The sequence below is a fragment of the Zonotrichia albicollis genome, chromosome 17 (assembly GCF_047830755.1).
Source record: "Zonotrichia albicollis isolate bZonAlb1 chromosome 17, bZonAlb1.hap1, whole genome shotgun sequence".
Classification (NCBI taxonomy): domain Eukaryota; kingdom Metazoa; phylum Chordata; class Aves; order Passeriformes; family Passerellidae; genus Zonotrichia; species Zonotrichia albicollis.
In genome coordinates, this window is record NC_133835.1 from 13,131,094 (window position 1) to 13,156,208 (window position 25,115).

Genomic DNA, 25,115 nt, shown 5'->3' on the forward strand with positions numbered 1-25,115 from the left:
TAAGCATTATTCTTGTACACTATACAAGGAAATGATGGATTTCCAGCTGATTTCCATTTTTGTAACTGTTCCAAGAAATTTTCTTGAATTGTCATCGTAATGTTCCTGCCATCCTCTCCTTTGTATCCAAACTAGTCTCTTTCCTGTCTTTCAAATCTTTTTGCTGACTGCTGAGTCTGGATCAGGGAAACTTGTCTGCTGTCTGTCGGCACATTCCTGGAGATCCCTGCCATGAGTACTTTTTTGTGAGTTACATGAATTTGGTTTATTTAACAATCTCACAACTATACTGCAAAGATAACTGACAAAAAAATTAACAGATGGGAGTTTAATTGTTGTTGTGAGGAAGCCTCTCTGTCTCTCAGCCATAGCTGTGTTGTCTCCATTGTACAGATGAGAAAGATGACACACAGAACAAAATGAATCTCTGATTTAATCCTCTTGCTTTCAGGAGCAATGAAACCCACAGTGTGCTCTGCTCATTACTACTTCAATCTCACTGAACCAGAAATAGAAACCTGGGGAGCTGCAGCATGTGCTGATTAAGTTACATTAGCAGAAGGTGGTGAGCAAATAGGCAAGGACCTGAAGACATAAAGCTAGTGCTGTTAATCACTTCCAGAGACATTAAAATCAGAATATTAAAGCTGAAATAACATTTATAACTTCTTAAAGGTCAGTGCTTAAGCTGATAGGAAGGCACTGTGGCAGCATGACTAACAGCCATGGGCACGAGTGGAGTGCAGCATCCTGGACGAGCAAGCTGGTGCTAATTGGAAGGTCCAAAAAGAAGACACAGACTCTGAAATCTCAAGGCCTTTCTAAAGCAGGAAGAGTGAAATGAAAAACATTTTCCTTTGATACAAACCTTGGAGGCCCCTTTTGCAGAATGCAAGCTGACTCCTAATGGGTGACTGAATTGTGGCTGACAGGTTGGGTATGGCTCCAGCAGTAACTTCCACTCCGTTTGAAATCTCGGGTTTGTTTTGCTTAAGAAACTAGATGTGCATTTGAAAGCAATTTGCATTAATAAAGTATGTCTTCAGGCAAACATCATTCCCTGTTTTAAACAGCTTTTAAACTTTTAAACAGCCCAGCTATTGTTTGAAGTCAGTGGCAGAAACAGCTGGGCTCTGTCTGGCGTTAGGGGTGTGAGCATTACAAAATGGGAAAGCATTTTTGGACAGTTTTGGTTCAATCTGTTTTCACTTTGAATTGGCACTTGACAATGAAGAATTTAGTTTCTATCTCCTTTGGTAGCTGACTGTTTGAGTTGCTTCTCTAAATTTTTTTATTTTTAACTTTTGGGGTTGTTTTTTTGTTTTCCCCAAATTGAACTATTATTGGTTCTGTCCCTGCTCTGCCACATAACATTTGCAGCTAACGGGGGGAATGCAAAGGAGTGACACTGCTGATTGCTTTGATAAGAAAGATACTTGCTTTTATTACCAACCAATTAAATGGTAGGTAGCAGCTAATGGTGATTATAATTAAGCCTGGAACTGACATTCTTTTTCTGGAAGAGCTGTAGGCTGAGACAACTACGCTCAAGTCCCTTTATGGCAAAGGTGATTTTTTGTTCTGTTATGGGATCAGCTGTTTCACTGCAAAGTGAAAGTTGTGAAGCTGTTTATAGTTGGTATTTGCCAATCCCATTTTAAATGTCCTGCTGTTTGAAGGGAGCTGTTTGTCCTTTCACCATTTAGCTTTACTGACTGTGAATTGAAATTGTTTAATTTTACATGAGCTGTACCCTCCAGGCCATGTCCTCTGACAAAACTTTTGCAGTTTGCTGCAGTAAAATTTGTGGGATAATAAATGTCATAATAGTGTTAGGAGTAAGACTGTGCTCCTTTTTTGCAGAGGTGTAAGTTTATAAAAGTAAATACAGATAGATAGTAAATTCATTCTGGTTAGATGCAAGGTGAGACAGCTGTGTCTTCTTTTGGGCCAAACTTCCAAGGAGTGATGCACAAGCAACAAACCCCACCTTTTAACACCAGGCAATGCACCTGTACTTTTGACACAAAAGGATATTTTTCTGTTTGCTCCCAATGCCTGTGAGGGCTGCAGGAGTGTGCAGGGATGCTGTGGTCGATCCTGCCAGGTCCGGGTCGTGCCAGGGATGCAGGAGGGCACCGTGGGCATTCGGGCTGAGCCTCGGGGGCTCCTCCCTCTCAGCAGCAGCTGATGGTGGGAACAACAAAACTGCTTTCCCCATCTGTGATGGAGCCTGACAGTTCGTAGGGGATGAGTCAAAGGTCGCTGATGAGAAGATCCATCCAGATAATTGATGTAATTGCACCCTGAGGATGCAGCTCCTCTCAGGCAGCGGCTGCTGGTGAATCTATACTTGGCAGTGAACTTCATCCTGTGCCTTAAATCAAAAAAGTTCCTTCATCAGATAGAAGTGGAGAAAGACATTTTGATTTTTTTTCTCCTGTTGGCAGGTGTTTAGGAAATAGTTGCATTGTGGAACAGGGAAGTAATTGTGATTTAAACATTAAATTACCATTTAGTGTTAAACCCTTTGATGAATACACAAGCTGTTGTTACTTCACAACAAATATCAATAAGCAGCATGAATGAGTATACATAATTCATAATACTTAACTTGAAAGTGCATCTTTTTCTTACAGTGATTGATTCATTTTTCTAGAGTTTGTCCAGTGACTTCATCACAATTTAATACAAAAAGCTTTTTTGTTGCAGAGTGAACTGTAACAGGACACAAGCTAGTCCTGACACAAAACTAGCTTTTTTCATACCCCTTCACATGGCCCAGAAATCCAAAAGCTTTGTGGTTGCATTGCTGAATGGAACTGGGGAAATAACGCCATTATCAATCAGTCAGCCCTTAGCACTTAGCACTTTATTATATGAAGAATAAGAAATATTCAAAGGAGGTTGTACTCAGTAAGAAGGAGTTGAAAAGGCAGGAACTACCTCAAACACAACAATCAGATTGTGTTTTTTACCTCAAACTGTTTGAATGCTGTGTATAACACCCAACACTTCCCATTTTAAGAGACTGTTTCTGTGCCCATAGGGGAATTTTTCGTTTACCAGAGAGGCCCAAGGGATGGGAAGCAAAATGTTTGTTTTTGCAAGAAGCTGCAGAGTTTGTTTTCTACCAAAGCTCCACAAGGGATCAGGATTGCCCAGCCGCTGGTGGGGAAGGTGAGTGAGCCCCCAGCCCTTTTCTGAGCAGCATTTTCAGTGCCCTCCCAGGCTCTGTGTGCCCTCACTGTCTGTGCCTCCAGGTCTGACGGAATCAAGAAGTGCAGGGCAGCCCAGCGCTGCTCTGAACAAAGGCTGGTTCCTCTCTGGGGCAGGTTCAGGCGTGTTCCTTTGGACCCACACTGACACAAAGGCAGGGCCAGAAGAACATTTTCTGGAAGCTGCTTTGGTGGTTTTTAACCTGCTGTTATTTCCTCCTTCCTGGATTTTTCTGCATTGACTCCAAGGGAGTGTGATGGGGAAGAGCTGTCACACCCCAGTGTGGGGATAGCAACAAAGCTTTGCTCTCCTCTTGCAGTTTATCCAGTCAGGTTTCCTTTTTATTCAGTGAAATTGCTGGGGTTTTCCACCCTGATGAAAGCTCTGCTGTCAGACACATAATGGTTTTACATCATATACCTCTCCTGAAAGTACTAATTTAAACTTGTCTTTACTATTATGAAATAAGTAGGTAGTAGCATGGTCTTGTGCCAACACAAATTAGTACATTTATAATTAGATTAGTACAAATTGTTTATAGGTTTCAGACTCCACTTAGCCCAGTAGAATATGCATGCAGTCTGAAAAATTGCTTTCTTTGGTGGAAATTCCTTTGAAATAACAAAAGTGTGGCTCAGAATAGAGTTTTACATGTTTTACATTAGTTCAATAACAGCTATAATCTGATACTATGGTCATTTGGTTTATGCCTTTTGCCACTTATTCATCAAAACAGAAAACAGTATTTTGAGCTTCCAGAGATCTTCATATTTATCTACGATTCATTCAGTGTCTATAATTGAAATATACTCTTGAATTTCCCCTGAAGCTCTTGCTCATGGGAAACCAACAGGCTTACACCAAACATATCTGTCACTACTAAAAGCTATTTGATAAGAGACTTGGGAAAAACTCTTCTTAAAATACAGCAAAAGAGAACTGCAAAAAGCAGAGTTCTTGAGGCAACTGCTGCACAGGAGCTCTCTCAGCTATTTTTGCTGGGAGTGCTTTGGGTAGAAGACAAACATGGTCAAATTAGCTAAAATGCTGGAAGTTCAGTCAAGGATACTGCCTTAAATAGTTCACCCAGAAAGGCTTTCTTAGGGCAGCCCCTTCAGAATTCCAATGGCAGTTGCAATTTCTAATAAGTAAATATCAAATATAGTAATTTTTCTGTGAATTTGTTTGAGGAGGGATTATGGGAATGTTTCGAGGTCATATTCAGCCCTCCTAACTATGAAATACTCACTAGGAAAAATATATATCTGAGAGTAGACCTTGATTAATATTGTTGTTTTCCTATTCTTGGCTTTATTTTTTTTGCCATTCATGGCTATAGGTCACAGAGCTGGAGGAAAAAAGTATGGTAACAAGATGCTAAAATTTAAAGGAAAATGTGTTCACTGTCAACCTCCTTTTACTGTGCAGTGGTTTTTACTTCTTGCCAAATATCTGCTATTTGACCCCTCTGGGCTATGCTAATATTGACCTAAAGAGCACAGGAGATTATCTTTCAGTGTAGGAATAAATTCAGTATTTACTCATAAATATTTTTCATAGAGCCATAGAATACCAGGTTGGGAAGGACCTCAGGGATCATATGACTGAACCTTCCAGGCAAAATCACAGCCTTGATAGGATGGCCCAGCTGAATCTTAAAAGTGCTCAGCACTGGGGAGATTTTTCTGTAAAAGATATTCCCTGTAAAAAGGGAATTTCCATCTTCTTTGTAGGCTGGAACATGGTGAGGAAATCTCCCTAAGCCTTCTTTTCTCGAGGCTGGACAGCCCCAGTTCTCTCAACCTTTCCTTGTGGGGCATCTTCCAAGTTCTTTGATCATCTTTGTGGTCCTTCCCTGGACTATCTCCAGCCTTTCCACGTCTTTTTTATCCATAGCAGGGACCAAAACTGACCCAGTATTGCAGGTGAGGCCTGACAAGTGCTGCATTGGGTGGGATGATGATTATGATGACGATGATGATGATGATGATGGTTTATCTCTGCTGGTGATGCCCTTGCTGGAGCAGCCCAGCATCCTGTTGGCTCTCTGCCACAGCAGCTCCCTGGTGACTCAAACTGAGATTTTTGGCCCCCTTTCCGCAGGAAATGTCTCCATTTCTGGCTTATCCCTGCTCTCACATGCACCTTTGGTGCTGCATCACTGTGTGCACACCTGGCTCTGCAGACATCCATGCCCTTCATCATCCCCTTCTCTCATCTCAATTCAAAGCTGCCACCAAAGCTTTGTGGAAGCTGCAGCCCCTCCCCAAGCCCCATATGTGTGGCTGTGACCCCACAATCTGTTAATGAACATGTGCAAGAGCGGAGCAGCATGTGGGTGGAGGGTGGCTGTGCCCATCCCACTGCCAGGGAAAATCCATTCCCAAATGCCAGAAGTCAAAATAATGGACTGGATCACTGGGGGCTGTGGTGGTCTCAAAGGGTTAACAGGGGCTGTGCACAGCCAGCCCTCACTGCCTCTGCTGAAGGAACATTAATTATAGAGAGCCAGAAGGATTCAGAGCTAAAAAGCCTAAAAAGCCTGAGTAGTATTTAAAACCAAGACAGACAAATAACCGGTTGGATTTGATCTCTAATAAATTATTATGTTCTGATGGTGAAATGCAGCAAGAGGGTGACAGTCAGATGGGGAGGCTGGCAGCAAAAGTTTTAAAAATAAATAGTCTTAAATTGCAGGAAATTACAGCAAGCAGCTCCTTGGGGTTATTTTTCTGCAGGCATTGTGTGTCTGAGGAGGCAGGCAGCCTGCTGGCAAGCTTCTGACCTTTTGTGTGGGAAATAAAATGTGCAGGTGCAGTAGTGGGAGTGCACAACGGGGGACAGTGACTTTCAGCTGTGGGTTTGAGCTCTGGGGCCCTGCAGGGCAGCCAGGAGTGCTCCAGATCAGCTCCACTAAACCTGAGAGCACACAGGGAGAGCCTGTGGCTGGACAGGATGGCAGAAATTGTGTGTTTCCAACAAATATCCTTGTGCTCCAAATCTGTAAAATGATCTTGCTGAGAACTGATCTGCTTCTCCTATTGCCCTGTTTGTGTTTCAGTCTGGAGTAACTCTTGGAGCAGTTTTTGGTTTGGTGGCATTGCTGCACCGTGCTCTAACTCCCATTTCCTTGGCTGAAAGGAAATCCACACCTGCATGGCAGGGATTTCCTCCCATTGTGATTACATTCCAAATTCCTAAACCCTCTAAGTAAATATGAATGAGAAGTGATAATTTAAAATGTAATGAAGGCGCTGCAGATGAAAAGGTGACAGCAATGCTGGGAATTCAGCTCTGCAGTGGCTGGAGGAACAAATCCTCTCAATTCTCCTTTTGCAACACAAGTGATGAATCCTGGATCTCTGCTCCACTCAGATATTCAGTGTTTATCAGGACAGTGTTCCTACAGACAAAACTGAGGAGTTCCAGTCATTAATTTCTCTCAGTTTAGTGTTGCTGTTACTGCTCCAATGTTTGTCAATTGTTTGGGCTTAAAAATCACCAGGTTTTGCTGTGGGAAAAACCCCCATGCTATCCCAAACACTTCCACATTTTTATAAAACACAGAGGATCTGACACTAAGAATTATGAATCCAAAGTTTTATCTACTGATAGTTCACATTCAGAACCAATTTTTAGCTCCATGTTCTTATCAAAATATTGTTTTTAAAAAATTAAAGGATATATTCTTGGAAGCTTAAATAACCTCTACAGAGAAATTTGTATCCATGTAGGTTTTACAGCTAAACCCAGTTCTAACTATTATCTGCTGGTGGCACCATTACACCAGAGGAATTTATTATCTAAGTCTTAAATGAAAAACTGCTATGGACTACACCTCTCAATCTGATTTAATGGCTTGTATTTTTTTTATTTCTTCATCGTTTGGTGTGAGTTAAACCAAGTCATTGTGTTGCCATGGGGTCTTTGTGGGTGAGTTTTAAAGAAATGAGCTCCATGAGGAGCCTAATGGTGATGTACCAGGGAGGAAAATTGTCTGCCAGTGTCACCTAAAGTAAGAAATCCTTTATGCAATCATCCCTGGTTCTTTTCTCTGCATCAGAGGCAGTTCCATATTGAGCATTATTTCCCCCCTTTATTTTTTCTTTCAGAAATCTTGGCTAAAAAAAAGAGAAAAGCCAACTTAGATCATGTTTCATCCTTCAGATGCTGAGGATTAATCTTTAACATTGATTTTTCTAATTATAAATGGGGAGGAATAGTTACATTAGTTTCTTGTCTGTGGGGTAACCACACTAACAAACCTGTTTTTTTAATTGACAGCTAAATACAGCTTATTTTGTTTTCTTCAACTTTATATTGTCCTAATCTTTCATGTAATTTCCTAGACCTGTCCATTATTGATATATATTGCTACATGGCTATGTGAGCCACTTATATACCACAGAACATAGTGCAGTTTGATTTTTCCTGTGGCTACGGGAGCAATCACTTCCAGCAGTATTTTTCCACACAGATTTCTACTTTAGTTCTTAGCTTAAAGTTATGAAGATTGAAATTTTTGAATAGTTACCTCAATTAATCTTCATCCTCCATGGGAGACACAAGCACTTCTAATTAAATGTATAATTGATTCTATTAATTCTGATTTTCTTGCAAGGAACTGATTGCTGTATTCTTTACTCAAAAAATGGGAGAATGACACTACACTTCAGTCCATTGTGAATGCTTGTAAAATTCAGTTTAAAAATCCTCTTATAAAACCTGGTACTTTTCTATTTTTCCCAATTTTAGAAAACACAAATTCCCCCCCATGTTGCCCTGTCCCTCTCCTGGGTAATGTTGCTTTATATCTGAGCAGAAGTAATTTGTGCAAGACACATTACTTATAGGACAGTGCCTAAAAATACACGCAAAGGTCAGTGCACAGCAGGCAGAAGGCAGCACTTGTTCCAGCCCCTCGCACTGGGATCCACAACTCTTTGTTAATATTAATTGTGCATATTTTAAACAGTGCCTGCTTTAAAAATACATTGCACAAACAGGCAGCAGTGAGCACTTTGTGAGCCCTGGGACTGGGTAACGGGGCTCAGCTCTTCACTTTGATGGTTTTGGACATAAGTGTCTGAAATTTGCTGCTCTTATTGGCTCCTGGGTTTGTGAATTGTGCATCTGCTTCCAGGTTTGTGAACTGTGCATCTGCTTCCAGGAAAGTGGGGTGTATTTCCAAAAATACAAGGGAAATTGAGAATAAGAGCAAAGATATATTTGTGTCTGAGGAGGCAGGCAGCCTCACTATAAAGCACCAAGACCTCAGTATAAATACCATGATACCCCCTCAGTATAAAGGACCAAGACCTCAGTATAGATACCACGATACCTCCTCAGTATAAAGTATGCATTATCCAGGAATGGTGATTTTACTAAAACTGCAGATTCTGAGTCCCCAGAGAAGAGGCTGCAGTGTTTGCAAGGCTCTGTCAACATCTGACACAGAAACCCTGGCACCTGGACACTGCTCCCATCAAGGCCTCTCACTCGAGCACGCTCGGTTTGTTTTGTAATTTATCCTTAATAAGAAAATGTTGAAAAGATGCAATTCTGGCTGGGCATCAAAGGCAGTGAGGCTGTACATGGACAGCCTTGTTTACAATGTGACTGTGCTGTGTGGCAATTTACAACCCAAATTTATGTTGCTATCGAGTGTGGCCTTTTTTTTCTCTTGAAAACTGGTGTCTAAGTGTGTTTACAATGGTAATTGTTCACACACAGAAGCAAAAAAAGAATGCAAGTGTGGTGAAAGCAACACAAGGAAGGTGATGCTGTGCAGGCAAAGTCATTTCAGAACTTCCTCAAATGTTAAGCTGATGAAGATGAACATTAATTCTCTTTTGGAAGGAAGATTGAGGTAGAACAGATGGGTTGGTTGCCAAGAAAATGGTTTGAAAGCAAGTAATGTGCATGTTGACATTTCCTGCTTTTACATAATTATTTTTTAAATAACTTATGTGATTGCCTTGAGTGGAATGATTGTGTTCATTAGTGGGATATGAAGAGAAGCATTTCCAGCATCTCAGAAGGGTTGTGTTGTGCTGTACCTCTATTCTGTGCATTGAATCATCCCAACCCTTGCATTTAGTTTGTTTCTGACAAAGCAATGTGCCATGACTTGAACAAAGATCCAGCAGCACCTTTTTCTTGCTGTGTGTGCAACTTGTTCCACCTGGAGAGGTAAATGTGAGTAGGATTTTGTTCACATTCCCATGGGTGCCCATTTGGGGTGGAAAATCACGGACCCAGGGCACGAGGTTCATCTCCCTCTCCCTCTGAGCACAACTACAATTTGTTGGCTCATCCCACTGTCCCTCCCTGAGAATCAAATCCATGAGGCAGGTCTGGAGCAGAGAATGTTGGTGGATTGAAGGCCGAGGAATATTTTCCTTCAGGCCCCTCTCAGTATCTGTCTGTGTTCTTCTCTCTGCTCCCAGATTTTCCCTGTGAAATCCCACTTTCCTTCCTGAGCACACCCCATCCCAAGCATCCTCTGTGCACAAGGTTCTGCTGCTTTGTTTTGGATTCCACCTGAACATTTGCTGTGTGTGGAGCCAGAGTGTGTGTGATTTAGAGGTTGGTCACTGCCAGCTGTGCCCTGTGCCCACTCTCTGCTCCTGTCAGGTCCTCACCTTCCCCACCTGCCCATTTAGGGGTGATAATTAAACCTCCCCTGCAGCAGTCAGGTCTGGGCAGTGCAGAAGAGCCCTCCTTGTCCCTGGTAATGATGCTGTGATCACCTGCCAGCTACACAACGCCTGGCACCACCTATTTGCTCTCAAGGAGCTCTTTCAGCAGCTGTCAGATGCTAATGAAATGCTTCAGCTGCTGAAACAACCTGTGCCCTGTGCAAACCAGGGGGCACTGCCTGGAAATGGGCATAAATATTCATAACTATTCATAATGGCACTAAAAAACCCAAAAGTGTGAGTGTGGTTATCAGAGCTCCTGTGTGGATGGGCTGTGATGGATTCAGAGTGATGAATGCAGTGTGAATGTTTTGGAATAATGCTGTTATTGTTACAGTTGTGAGGAAAAAACCCCACTAAAGGTAGTGGGATTGCAGGGCATGTGGGTAAGAGCAGATTTGTGCCCCTGGGTGATGCAAGAAGTTTAAAATTGGACAGAGCTGTCTCTTGTAGGTGATGCACTGAAACTTGTTCCTGACAGAAAGGAGTTGCTGTCTGCTCATTCTGTTTCCATCTCTGTTCTGAACCTGCTCATGAAGAATTGAAAGTGTCTCTCCAGATCTGTGCTGGATGCTCATGGAACACAAATCCCACAGACTGAGTTCAGTGTTCTCCTTTCTAAAATAATTAATGTCAAGGATAGCAATGTGTCTGATTTGGTCAGGAGTGGATAATTTCCCACCTTTCAGCACCCTGAAGCCTCAAATCTTTGACATCAGAATACAAATGTGAGTCAGTCTCTTTAGACAGAGTGCTTTACAAATTAATTCTGTCAATGTGTCTGCATTGGGTTTTTTAAAAAATAATTTTGTTTGTAATGTGCTTTTTCAGAAATAGCCGTGCTGAGAGGGGACAAGGATGATGTTCCCCTTGGAGCCCTTTGTTGTAAATCCCCTCAAGGTAATGAGAAGCCAGTGATCCCTCTTTGCTCATGCTTCTCTGCCATATCAATAACTTGTGCTAACTTTCAAAATCTGTTGATTCTGGGGAGTCTAATGCTGTGTCTTTATACATCCCTTACCCCCTCTGCCCAGAGTGAAATTTACCATTAAAATTCACTGAAAAGCTGTTTTTTTCAGGATTGCATGAACAGGTGCAGAGCTGGGCAGGGATGAAAAAATCAGTCCTGAGAGCTGTTGGAATGCCACTGATTTTCCTTATGAGAGCTTCAGTGGGAAAAATTCCCCCTGTGGTCTGGTTCTTATGTGCAGTGACTCCACTAAATACTGCTAGAAACAGATAGGATTCAGTCTTGAGTGAGTTTGGCCATATGAGAAATATTTATTGGGTGTGTGGGAACAGGACAGGCACCCAGCTGATAAAGTTCTTCTGAATCTGAAAACAATCATAAATTTGTGGTGGTACCTTCATTACCTTGAACCATTATCCATATAGCCTGGGTGTGTTTATTTTTCTGGGGAAGAAGTCTTGTGAAAATTAAGTTAATTCATTGTCTCAGATAAAGAATGACATTTTAGTTGGAAATCGTTGTCATAATAGTTGCACAAAAGGATTCAAATATTCTGCAGCTTGGTACAAATAAAATGTTCAAAGATACAGGTGTTGTTCCTGAGCCATCAAAGAGTTTTCCACTGGCACTACAGTGTTTTATTAAAATGAAAAGAAGAGAAAAGATAAAAACCAAAGCCCTGTGCTAATCTTTTGCTTTGTTGCTTAAGGGACATTTCAGTATAAAGCAGCAATTTCCATATCATTTGAATAGCAGTTGCAACCCATTGATGTTTAAAGTGAAATGTGCAGCTCCTGTAATCAGCAGAGCAGATGCAAATGTCTTGTCTGTTTGCAAGTGCAGCTCCCTGCTTGCTGCTCAGTTAGGTTTGGAGTGGAAAGCACCATCAGATAATGAAAATCATCATGGGAGCTCCTCTTTCATCTCCTGGCTGCAATGGTTTGCTCCAAAGCAGCTGGAGTGAGCCTGGCTGGGGCTGCAGAAATCCCAGAGAGGTGGGAAAGGGACACATCTCCCCCTCTGGGGACAGGAATGGCCTTTGGGCTCTGCTTGTGCCCAGTGCCATCCCAGTCCACGCCTCTGCACACTTCTGTAAATCAGCAATCACTAAAATAAATGACATTTATCGTTCAGACCGTGGCCAGTGGTTTTGGCTGGGCAGGGCAGCAGGTTGGGTATAAAACCCCACCGAGCTCCTGAGCTCTGCCATGCCAGGCTCGAGGTGGCTGGAGCTGCTCCTCAGAGGGATTTTAAACTCTAAAAATAACCTGCCGTGGAATGAGGGAAGAGTTTACTTTATCCTGCGCATTTCCAAATGTGACAGTGAACACTTCCATGGTGCTTTCTGTGCCTGCTGTGCCTGAGCTGCTGGCCCAGGTCAGACACGGGTTCCATCAGAATGGTTCCTGGGTGGAGCTGCCCTCCTAGGAAAGGGAAAACTTCCCAGGAAAACTTGGGTTTGATCAAATCAAAATCGATGAAGCCTCCAAAAGAAGTTGCTGGTGGGATGAGAATCCTCCTTTGCTTCCTCTAGAACATTTTCCTGGAAAGAGAAATTTCTCATTAGTACTTTTCCTAATCAAGAGACATCTTGTGGAAAAGGATTTCCATCTTGTGGTCAGCTGTGGTAGTAAAACGCTCCAGCTGGACTTTTTTTTCAAAGCAAACCAAACTGGTTTCAATCAGAAATAATGCAAATCTGTTGCAGTTCCTTGTGAAGGGAAATGCTGGAGACCTCACAGAGTCCGTTTGTACAGAGGGTAAAACTGTTTCAGGACTATCCCCCTTCATCTTCAGAACTAAAATACTTGGGAAAGGTATAATATAAATGATTCATGATGGAATATTTAATTTTGACACATTATACAGCATGTTGGCCTGAGAAGCCATGCACAGGAGCCCAGACAAAATTACATGGAACTTTAACAGAAAGGAGGCAATTACTGAAGAGGCAATTTCCCTGAACTTCTGGGAAAATTTCTATCCAGAGCCAAATATTGTAGCTTGGATTGTTTTCTATTCCAGGATGGCTCTGAGTCTCATTGCAACGTCATCAGAACCTCACGCAGACATTTGCTGTACAGGACAAATTTTGAAACCCGTCCTCTGATCTTGAAATAGCAAAATGCTGCAGGGTTAAGTGCTGGGGTTCACTGGAAAATCCACCCACTTCAGTGGGAAAGACTTTTTAATACATTAAAAACAAAACAAATTTGGAAAGGTCCTTTTACATACTGAGGACTGTGGCTGAAGGGCAGGGCTGTGTGTGCTGGGGAGGTTTTGAGCTCAGATCTTGTGGGGTGCTCTGTAAATGACCTCAGTTGCACAACCCTGCAAGGAAAGGTGAGGCTGTTAAAAGGAATAATTAATTTCTTAATTTTAATCACTGCCTTGTCCAGTTGTGTGCTGTGATGCTCATGCAGATTGCACTGAAAATCTTCTGACTTCAGCAAGAGCTGGGTCAGCCCTGAATATTTACAAGGAGAGTTAACGTCTCAGATCAAATTCTTAGAGATAAATGTAAGAACTTGATAAGTATTTTTTATTTTGAGGGCTTGTAGCTAAAGGAGATGTTCAGTGTGTTCCTTAGTGGGTGCCAAAAAGCTTATTTTCAGAAGTGTCTGAATTTCAGGGAAAGTCAATAACTGCTATATTTAATCTGAAATTGCTGCAACTGCTGCTGAAATCCATCTATATCCTTTTTGTAGGAATAATAAGGAAAAAAATACAGCAAGTTTTGGTTCCCACACCCTCAGCTCTTCAAACTGTGAGGAGGAAGGTGAGTACAGGTGCTTTGGGCAGAGCTGGCTGGGGTTTTTGTTTTATTTTTATTACCAGTTGTTTTTTTCTTTGGTTTTGTTTTTTCCTTTGGTTTTGTTTTTTTCTTTGGTTTGGTTTTTCTTTTGGTTTTGGTTTTTCTGCAGTTCCCAAGCCCTGGGCCAGTGCTGTGACACCAGGCTGCAGCCTTCAGCAGCAGCAGCCCAGAAATGCTGGTTAATCACTGGTTTATTAGCTCGTGGCCTTAGGCAAACCTGAAATCATTAACAGCCCATTTGTTGGGCTAATGACTCTTTTTTACTAGATGTATAATTTAATATATGGTAGCTTTCATGCTTAATTATGATCTTCAAAGTTTCTTTTGAAGGAATTTATTTTTCTGTGTGCATGTGTATGAGAGGGTTGGGAGCTGGCTGGCTTTGCTTGCATGCTGCTGTGTTAAAATCTGGATAGTTTATGTAAGAAGATTTTAATTTAGATATGGGTATTTCCCCTGTTGCTTGCTCTTTCAATATTTTTATCTTTGAGCGTTTGAAAAATAAATAATGATGAGTTACCAACAGGTTTAAAATAGCATCATTTCATGCCCCACTGTAGGTTGCTGCATTGTTTTGGACCTAAAGACCTAAACCCAAAGTCCTATCAATGGGGCCATTGTGGCAGCAGCTTCCAAATGAATGCAAGTCTTGATCTCAGTGTCCTGGCTGGTTTCCAGCCTGGTTCACATTTTACTCAGCAGCAAGTCCCACTTCTGTTCCCTGTAACCCCAGTGGGAACAGAGGCAGAGCGCTGCTAATCCCACGTGCCATTTGCATGCAGTGCTTGTAAAGCACCCTGGGATCACTTGGGATGGAAAAGGCAGTGCATGTGAGATGCTTTTCACTGGCATCCCAAATCTGCTGCCCTGTCACTGAAGGGAGGTGATGACTTTGTCAATCAGGAAATTTTTTAAATTATTTTTAATTTTTTTTTTTTTTTTTTTTTTTTTTTTTTTTTTTTTTAGCGAGGCAGCTGATTGAGAAGGATAATAAAGATGAATTTGATTTTCTTTCTGTGAGCTCTAGTGTCCCCTTCATGGAGATTAAAAATTTCCCGGTGCTGTTTCCAGCTCCACAGAGCAAGCAAAAGCTGATCTGGCCATGCCCACAGCCCTGCCATCCTCTGACAGGATCGCCATCCAGCTGTGACTTAGCAGGCACCGGGACAGCTTAATCCTGTTTATTCGCCCATCCAAAGCACCGATGAGCGGAGATAATCGGGGCTGGAGCAGGGGAGGAGCAGGGATGGGTTTGCTGTGCCCTGTGGTGGGTCTGGCAGACACAGAGTGCCAGGGAAGGGCTCAGTCCTGTCGCAGAGCAGGGAGGGACCAAAAACACCCCCAGTGCAGAGCCAGCCTGTGAAACAACAGCCTTGGCAGGGTCTGATCCAGATGTCGTGCTCAACAATTCTAAATTGTTCCTTTTGTGGCTGATTTAATCTAGAAATCCTCAGAGTCTGAGGGGCCACGTGAGGCACTCTGTGCACCATGCTTTGGCTGCCAGGTGGCAGAGACTGTGTGTGAGTGCCTCATCTCCCCCTGCTCACTCTCATTTGGAAACCTACACCTCCCTTGTACTTGGATCTAAATTTGCTAAAATTACACCCTTTTTTTGCTATTACAATTTTGCTGGGCATGAGGCACAGCTTTTCATAGGATGCTGAATATTTGTAAGCAGCCCCTGGGTCTGTGGGGATGTAGGAGCACATTCTGAAGAGCCCCTCCCAAAAATTTAAATATACTCTGGGAGGATTTCCTCGGTGACCTAGAGCCCTGAAACTGGGCTGCACAAAATCTCTGGAGACAGCACAGTAGTGAGCTTTCAAATGACTTTATTTTCTTGTTCTTGTGATCATTAGAGCTCTCACACTTCATATTCTATCCCATTAATGCATTGGCTGGGTTTCAGTGAAAGGCCCCATCTTCACTTGGATGTTATCTCAGTGTTTAGCAGTCAATACTTTCCTGTTGCAGTGTTTGTAACCTCAACTTTTACAGCTGGCATGAGCCATGGATTAACTTCAAACAGGGATGCTGATTTTGAAGCCTCATTTAATGTTCTCTGAGCTGTCCTAGTGCAGATGACAGGTTTATAGTTTGGGAAGCCAGTAGCAATGGCTGAGCTCTTTATAACTACAGAACTGTGTTAGGTGCAGCTCCTCACCATGGTGACACTGCAAATATTGAACACAAAGTGATTCATGGGACCCAATATAATGCTCACTTTGATTAATATTTTACAATATAACTGGCTTTATTTAACTTTTCAAACGTGAGTGGGTTGGGAGAGGACAGAATGTTGCTATGTATAATTTATGGGGGTTCATATTTGCGTGCTTGTTTTAAAAATGAAATTTAAAAAGTATTGTTTGTTTTCTCCTCTCCCTGCTGGCGGATGTTCAGGCCCTTGCAGGGCTCCAGGGGATTTTCTGAGTGTGAGTGTTGAGTGATGGGCTCTGAAAAGTGATGTTCTTGCTCTCCTCCCTTTGTATTCCATGCAGGGCTGTGTCCTTGCTGGAAGTGCTTTGGGATACCCTGAGCAGAGAGCCCATGGTGCACCCTGGCCATCAGACCCCTCAGACCTGAGGTTCAGCCTTATTTCCCTGCAGAAATGAAGTTTTGGGTAAGTAACTCCAGATTCCTCACTAGAGCTGGCAGGAAGTAAAGGAGTGTGGCAGTTGCAGAGCTTTGGGGCAATGCAGGAAATGAGTAATTAGGAAATTAGCCCCAGGGCTGTACTTCTGAAGTGGAATGCTGTAATATGAGCATATTCCAGGTTTCCATGCGTTTTGACTGGAATTTATTGCACCTAAAAATCAATCTATAGACTAAGAGAGAGGATGCAGCAACCCATCTACTTAAGACGTGGCCACAGCATCCTCAGAAATGAAGATGTACAGGGTCCTAATAATCTAAGAAATCAGATTATTGTGAGACAACCCTCTGAAAAAAAACTTTCTCATTGCTCAGGTTCTTCTATAAATTTCCCTCTTACAACTAAGAGTTCCTCTTGTCATTTTTACAACCATGACTGTAAATAAGCAAACATTATAAAATGTGTTAAATTCACCAGCATTCTTCTGCAAGCAGGGAAAAGAATGCCCATTATTAACTCCTGTTTGCCACAAAGAAGTGCCCATTAGTGTGTGTCCAACCCCTTTATGTAAAACTGAGAGCAATGAAGTCACAGAGCTTTTATTTGTCTATGTTGAGTCCTGCAAAGATGGCAGAGGAAAAAAATCCTGCATTAATAAAAGAATAAATTCCTCTTCACATTAACATAAAATGCTTCTGCAGTGATGAAAAGATTTGGGCTTGCTCCAGTGTGGTTTTCCCCGTGTGGTTGGGTTTTGCATTTCTTTCAACTTGCCCTTGGAATCCATTTCCAGTTGGGTTTTTTTCCCCCCCTTTCCAACCTGACATATAACATGATGTTACAAATTCTGACCTGTGACAGCTTGAGGAATATTCATGTGTTTGGACAAAATATCTTGCCTTCCAAGTCAATTTTAAATGCTATGGAAACGTTTTGCTCCTGAGGTTTTGTTTGTCATTGTTGGTTATTAAAATCCTCTGCCCGAGATCAGCAGTGACACAACAATCCTTTGCAGGAGGCATTTTCAGGGATTTTCATGGATAGCTTCAGGAGGGGGTGATGGAGAGGAGAGGAACATTGAAATAGCAATTTTTTCTATACTATTTCAAAGGTTTCTTTTTCTTTGCAGCCAGAAGTACCCATGAGCTGGATCTGGAGCTGCTCACAAGCCTGGCCCTGCCTGATGTCAGGGGACAACCTCTGTGAGTTTGTTTTCCTTCCCTGTCCTCACCGCTGGGAATATGCCATGATTTAAAACCAGTGTGCCATTAATGCTGAGGGACTGACCTCATCTGCCAGAACAAGTGTTTTAGTGCTGTCCCAAGTTCAAACCAATCAAAAGGTCAAACTTGTTTGAGGCAGGGAGTGATAAGAGGGGCGATGGGAGCTCGTTCCCTCTTGTTGGAATTAAGCCAGGCTGGCTTCAGGAAAATCTCCAGCTAGGATGGACCCTGGAGAACAGTGACAGATGGGAAATCAGGGCTGAGCCTCCCTTGCTGGAGACTGAGAATTCCCATTAAATGCAACAGAAGAAAGGCAGACTCTGGAGAATGGGACTTTGGGTCATTCTCCTGGTGAAGGCTCTCAGAGACAGCTCCCAGTGCCTCAGTGTTGGTGGAGGTTTTGGCCAGCTGATGGAATGGACTGGGAGGGGGAAAGGGGATTTTCAGCCTGAAAGGTTTGTCCCTGTGAAGGAGGAAACACTGAGGTTATTTTGTAGTGCAGAGAGCTCAGAGCAGCTCTCTGGCCCTGGGGGTATCTCTGGGCAGGTGGGATGTGCAAAACCTCTGGTCAAGTTGGAGGGAAGTGGCACCTTCAGCTTATCCCCTTTGGGGAGGAAGATGGAGCTCACACCTGCTCAGTTGAGCCTGGAACAGAACTTTTTCCCTTTCCAAAGGCAGAGCTTTTCCCTCTCAGTGTTTTTTTTCAGTGCAGGGGAGAACAGGGAAAACTTCTCAGTGGAAAACCCTGCTCTGGTTCTGTGGGGGGCTGCACTGCACCCTCAGCTGCTGTTTGGAAAACTCTTTCCACAATTTGCAATGGCTGCTTTTTCAAGGGTCTAATGGCTTTATTTAAAACCAACAAAACAAAAAAAGAGAGAGAGAAGAGAGAGTGAGAAACTTAGAGTCTGCTGCTGCCATATGAATTATGGTGGGGGACATTGCTGGGGAGCCCATTAGCCTCTGTGGCCTCTGTGGCACACGGCCATGCTTTCATAAGCTTGTGAGAGATGGAGTTTTTCTATATAGTTTTGTTTTTTTTTTTTTGGTCAAAGAAAGCATTCTCCAAGGGCTGACTACAGACAGAATCCCTGGTCTTTTTGGCAGAATTCCCTGGTGCTTACACAGACAGGTTTTCTGTGCTCCAGCTCTGGTGTGTGACCCATGCTTTCAACACATCCAGGGCCAAACGAGGATCTTTTGGCTCGGGGCTGAATCTGACCATTTTCCTTCTGCAGGAAAGATGTCAACAATTCTATGGGTGGGAGAAGAAATGTGACATTCAGGATGAGGAAAGGTGGCCAGGACTGCCGAGCTGGCTCTAAGAGGAAGGATGAGGAGCAAGGCACAGAAATCCAGCTCAGGAGGGCACTGCCCATTCTGCCCCTGGGTCAGGGCTCTGCTGCTTTTCACTGCTGCCCAAACCAGCAGCACTGACACTGACAATGGGGATTTTTCCGAGCTCTTGCTCATCACACCAGATGTGCCTTGTGCTTTTTTTTTCAAGCTCATTTGAATGTATGTAATGGACTTCTGGCTTTGAAAAAATCATCAGTTACCAGATGTCTTTTAAATTGTCTACCTTGCAAAACTGTCCGTTACCAGATGTCTTTTAAATTGTAAACCTCTGCTGTCAGAGGTTAAAGCTGTGTCAAAACAGTCACTGATATGAATTCATATTACACTTTAAATGCATGATGATTTCCTCCAACTCTTTCCCCTTTAAAAGCCTCTCATGGAAATGTTATGGCTCACCCAGGATTTGTCACCCGCCCATCGCTAGAGATTCAGTGATAAATGCTTTTAATAATTAACAGTGGCAGGAGCTTTGTACCTCTGTCTCGTGGATATCTCACCTCTCAGACAGCAGAAATAAAAGCCTGTTGTAACAGGAAGAGTAATGATCTGGTGTAAGGCTCCTACAGCTGCACCACCAGTGCAGATCTTCTACAAGTGGAGCTGTTTGCCAACAGGATTTTGTCCTGGGCCCAGCTGGGAGCTCAAGGCAGCTGGAGAAGCAGAGATGCCTGCAGAGTTCCTGAGGTAAAGGAGGTTTGGGGCTGTGTGGGGCTGGGAAGGGCTGAGCAAGTCAAAAGGACAAGAGGGTTGGGTTTGAGTTTCCTTCTGAATCCGACTCTCCAGGGTCTCATCCAGGCTCTGTGCTGGCTGCCAAAAACCCAGACTGAGAGGCTATTTTGGGATGCAGCAACACCAAGTGTTACTTCAGAGATGTTTGGAGAGAGATTTAATAAAATCAACTAATAAGGTTTGACGTGCTGAAGATTAGGAAAAGTCATCCCGAGCATCTGAGCTGAGCTCAGGGCTGGGAGGCTCGGGGAGTCATGTGTTATCCTGGGCATGGGAGCCCTCCTGGCATGGCTGGGGGGACAGCAGCAGCTCCCCTCTTTGTGAGACCACCTCTGAGCTGTGAGGGCAAGCCTGGCACTGGATATTTGCCTTAAAATTAAAAAAAAAAATTAAAATAAGAGAGGGAAGAGGCAGCTGGGAGCTGCAGTGTGCCCTGGGGCTGGGAGCTGGGGTGAGTGCAGCAGCTGTCCCCCTGTAAATCACACTGTCCCCCTGTAAATCACACTGTCCCCAGCCCAGCACTGGGCACTGAGGTCCCTGCTCAGTGGGCACTGCCCTCACCCCTGGTGCCAACTGCTCGGGGCTGTCAGCTTCTGCTTTTGTTTTGATGGTTTTGGGTATTTTTCTCCCTTTTTTGTCACAGGAGCAGCCCAGAATAGGATCACGAGGTCAGTGTTGATGACTTCCCAAATAATCTCTAGCCTGGTTTTGGTGCTGACACCGTTTGGAAGGCAGTGTCACTGCTGTCCTCATGTTTGCATGTGACACCACTGCTCGCTGGCTTTTCCCATTTCATAACTAATGAGTGAAGTGAGCTTGACAGCCTTGGTTTCAGCTTCAGCCTGTTGGTTTCCCTGTCACAGACAGGCTCTGTTAGCAGCAAATTCTTGTCAGGAGAAGAGAATTACAGCTGGAGCTTGAAATGTGCTGGTGTTCAGTGCAAAGCTTTAAATTCTTGACCAAAGTTAGATAAAGGCAGCTGAAAGTGTGACGTTTGAAATGCACTATCTATTTGTCTTTTCCTCCTCACCAAAAATACCTAGAGTGGAAGTATGTGTATTTGCATCCAAGCTGAGAACAGTTGAGCTCCTCTAAAACAAAAAGGATAAACACAGCGTTTAAAATATTCTGGGTTTTAAAATCTGTGCAATTTTCCCTTGCCCTAGATATGTGTAGATTATCTGTATTGAAAGAAAGAGGTATGTATGGACATGTCTTTAAAGAAAAAGGAATGGTTAGTTCTCAAGGTGTGGGAAGATTATTTAACTGGTAATAAGAAAAAAATGTTAGTTCTCCCCCAGCAGTCATTAATAGCTCTGAGCTCCAGCCTGAGTGCAGATGGAGCTTTGATATGATCACACTTTTGCAGGGAGAATGTGCTGTATATCCTGCTGCTAATCCTGGGCTGGAAATCAGCTCCTCCCCACACCTGCTGCCAGGACCTGACACAACTGATCTCAGAGCAGCATTTGCAGCCTCCTGGGCTGGAGTTTGGATTTGGGCACATCCCAGCTGGGTCAGGCACTTTCTCTGCCTGCTGCCCTCCTGTAAAAGCCCCCTCAGAGCCACCATTCCCTGCTGCCCTTAACCCCTTCCATTCCCTGCAGCCCATTTCTCCCTGGGGCTGGGGCTGCTCCTCCCTCTGGGCACTGCAGGGTTTGTGCTCACTCATTGCTCTCAGTTCTGGCTCCCAGCAGGATGGGCTAGCCCTGATCCCAGCCTGGAACAGCTGGGAAATGCAGCAGCTCCTGGGGTCCATGAGGAACAAGTGTCTGTGGAGCTGGGAGCCCTCAGGCAGCTCTGGGCTGCTTTAGGGAATGCCCTTCCAGAGCTCTCCTGGCTGCCACAAAAACTGGAGTCAAACGTGGATCCCGATGGTTTTGGCCTCTTTGTTAACATTTGGCAATCACATCTTGTTATTGAAAAGTTTTCTCAATGAGTGGAAGACTGGAGGGGGTTTTGGAGGGGTTTTTTGGTAATGGTTTGCAAAATGTCTGGTTTGGATCTGAAGGGACCCTTAGCCTGACCTCTGGTGTAGAACAGAGAGCATTGAATTTCCTGCACTTAACTCCCAGAGTCTGTCCAAGAGCTGCCTAACCACAGTGCCTTCCTAGGGGAAAAATGCTCTTAAATGCACTCATTTCAGCATGGTAGAAATGTTTCTTATCCCTGATAGGGAGGAATGGGATTTTCCAGAAGGGTCTGGAAGGAGAAACTTCTGACCTGGGCTCTCCATGCCTTCCCCCTGACCTCATCCCTGTCCCCAAACAGCACCCTGAGATCTGTTTGTGTCCTCTCCTGGTTGTGCTGGAGGTTAGAGAGACATTAAATGAGCTAAAGGGGCAGAGAGGGAAGATATACCCATTGGGGAATAAAGGGGCAGGCATGCAACCCAACTCAGCAGGGACAGGGTTAATGTGACCTTGCCCCACATTTGGGTGGGAAATTTCCAGCTTAAACCAGGTATTTATTATTCCACACAGATGTTTGCAATGACATATGAGCCACCAGTGCTGCTGTTTTGCCCAAACCCTGTTGGGCCAGGCACAGACCAGCAAGGTGTCCCTGTCCTGCAGAGGTCTCAGACTCACAAGGAAATTGATTCTCTTTGTCCACTAATTTCCTCTCCCAGATTTAAAGTGCAATGAAAAATAAATGATTTGAAGTGACCTCTTGAGATGGATGTGCTGCCAGCAGGCACTGACCTGCCTTGGGTAATGGAAGGCTGGGGGTTCACAGATTTAGAAAGCTGCAGTGCAGCTTTGCTAAAGTGACACAGATTAAGATATTCTAGAGATTATCTTCCAAAAACATGGTGGTCAAGGGCTTAATGACTGAAATTGTGGTCAAATGTCTGCTTGTTATCAATTGTCTATTGCCAGTTAAACTGCATTAATGAAAGTCTCTTGATAAAAGCTGCCTTATCACCCGGAACTGAGATACCCAGCCTAATGTGCTCCAGCAGGGCTGGAGGAAATTCTCTTTTCAGCAGCAGAGGAGACGAGGTGTCGCTTTCCTGAATTAGGCTGACTCAAATGGATGGTCAGGCCCTCTAGAAAGAAGCAATTTCTTTCACCTTTTGTGTAAAGGGCTGCTTTATCCATGTGTCAGAAAGGGTTCTGGCTGTCTTGCAGGAGCCAAGCAAACACACCTCACTGGCCATTTGCAGGGGCTGGAGGCAGCATCACTGCACCCTGAGGGGATCCACAGCACAGCCCTCTGCCATAACCACTTACTTCCTTGGAGAAAATGGGCTGAAAACGGTATTTAACATTGTTGGTGACAATTTTTACAGATTTATTACCTGGTTTTTGTTCACTGTTTGGCTGCCTGCTCCCCTTCCATCTGCCAGCCCTGTAATCCACCTCCTCTTATCTCAGCATAGCTCTCTCCACCTCTTGCTCATTTTCATTTTATTGCCTAGCTAATCTCATCCTCCTGCTTTTCCTGACACTGCTCCCTCCTCCCCATCTGTGGAGATTAAATCACTGCTCCTTTTGTCTGATGCCACTCAACATTCCCCCATTTCACTCGGGCTTTGGGATGCTTCCAGGCACTTTTGCTGTTGTTGCACACATCCGTTTTCCTGGCACAAAAAGGCCCAGCAGCATCTGATGGGAGTGTTGGGGAGTCCTCTTTCAACCAGTTCTCAGAGGTGTCCTGAATCTGAAATGGAGCCCCGTGCAGCACAGCCAGGTGAGTGTCTGCAACACCTGGACCATCAGCAGGATGCTCAAGGCAGCTCTGCAGTGCTGACAGGGCTGGCACCTGAACATCTGAGAAAATTCTAGACCAAAGGTGTGGCTAGGAAATCTCCAAGCTCTCAAGATGTGAAGCTTTGGAAGTGGTTTCTTGTTTTGTTGGTGATGTATCAGTGTAGTCAACCATCTTCCCCTAATGACAGCCTGTCAGTGTTCATGGCCTCAACACTTTTATTCTAATTACTGCTGAGGGTTTTGGGCCAAGCTTGAACAGTTCAAGGGTGTTTAGTTCATCCTGGGATAACAAGCCCAGGTAGGGACACTGGATTTTCATGCCATGTGTTTCTGGCACCCTTCCACCTTCCTGTAATGCTGGAGATTCTCAGCAGCACCTGCTCCACCTCTGGGATTGTGCAAGGCCTCTGAAGGCACTGCTGCTCATGTGGGCTCAGCAGGGCCTTTAACTCCCCAGAATATTCAAACTGTGTTTCAGGGACGCATTCCCTCACAGGGCTCCTCACAGCTGCCACTCGCTGTGCTGTGAGCACCTCAGTGTGTTTGCTGCCAGAACAGATCCTAAAGTCTTGGTTCAAATTTTGAGTGATTCCCACTCCAAATGCATGGGAGATGGTCCCCTTAGCAAGGACTCCTGCTGTCTGGCCCTAATAATTGAGTTTAAATGTTCATTTTTATGCTGTTTGAGTTATACTTTTTACCTTAATCTCAACTTGCAATACCAACCATGGTGCATTTGCTGTATCTCCCCTCACCACCTTTATCTGCCAGCATGTTTTAAATTACTTTAAAGAGTATGTGAGCTAAAAAAAAAAAAAAAAAAAAAAAAACCAGAAAAACCCAGGCAACTTCAGCTGAAAGGCAGCAGCATGCCTTTAAAATAGAGCAGCAGCCCTGCACAAGGTGCCGAGCCAGTGGGAACACGGCGGGGAGAGCAGAGGCTCTGTTTAAACAGAAGGTAAATAAGTGGCTGGGGGAGCTGCAGTTCATCTTGTTCCCTTACGTGGTGCCCAGATAATGCAGCAGATCCTCGGGCAGGCTGGTTCTAAAAATGGCCACAGCTCTTGGGTTTCATGGGTGACACTGGGCCGCCCGTGGGAGCAGCGCCATGGGATCGTGCCAGGGAAATGGCATTTGGTGCTCCTCAGCCAGCAGCAGTGCTCAGCTCTTGCCACGCTTGCTGCTTTATGAGGAGGACTTCTGCAGTGAAGATTTTGTGATTTTATACCTTGGTGCTCAATGCAAAATTGCTGCCTGTAAGTCCCTGGGGTCAGGCAGGGTTTTGCTAAAATTCCCTTTCCTGCTGTGGTTGACCTGTGAAATCAGCAATCATCTGACAGTGACAGCAGCACTTAATTACTAATTCAGGATTAAAGTGGGCTGTCCAGTGAGTGATTTCACAGGAGCAGAGTTTAGGATTGAAGCTAGTTTAATATAACAATTGTCTTGAAATCCTCCTTGGCATTTTAATGGTGTTTTTCTTCGGTCTAAATATATATGAGAAGTTGAGAGGATGTTTAAATCTGAGCAGGGTATAAAAGGGACCAAGAGAAAGACTGAAAGGTCCTGTCCAAGCTCCACCCAGTTGTGTGAGCCCATGGCTTCCCTAGGCCAGGGCATCATCCCAGGAGCTGCAGCAATCACCATTCCTCTCACTGCTCCAGATGAGCATTAATATCTTTACCTTCCTTGTCACCCTCCTGTCTCCTGCCCAGCCAAGCTCAGCTCAGTGCAAAGGACAATGTTTGTTACCCTTCAGTGGCTGCAGCAATGGCCACCCAGCCCTTCCC

General features: G+C 44.1%; 1 long non-coding RNA gene across 1 annotated transcript in view; it reads left to right on the top strand.

The window, feature by feature from the left end:
* Positions 1–13,468: 13,468 nt before the first annotated feature.
* The window catches only part of LOC113459526 (uncharacterized), a 35,183-nt gene continuing 23,536 nt past the window's right edge, over positions 13,469–25,115 (top strand). The window contains exons 1-5 of the long non-coding RNA XR_012582986.1: positions 13,469–13,669; positions 16,207–16,328; positions 17,431–17,503; positions 18,760–19,564; positions 22,744–23,305. This is a non-coding gene — a long non-coding RNA (uncharacterized LOC113459526). The remainder of the gene's footprint in view (positions 13,670–16,206; positions 16,329–17,430; positions 17,504–18,759; positions 19,565–22,743; positions 23,306–25,115) is intronic.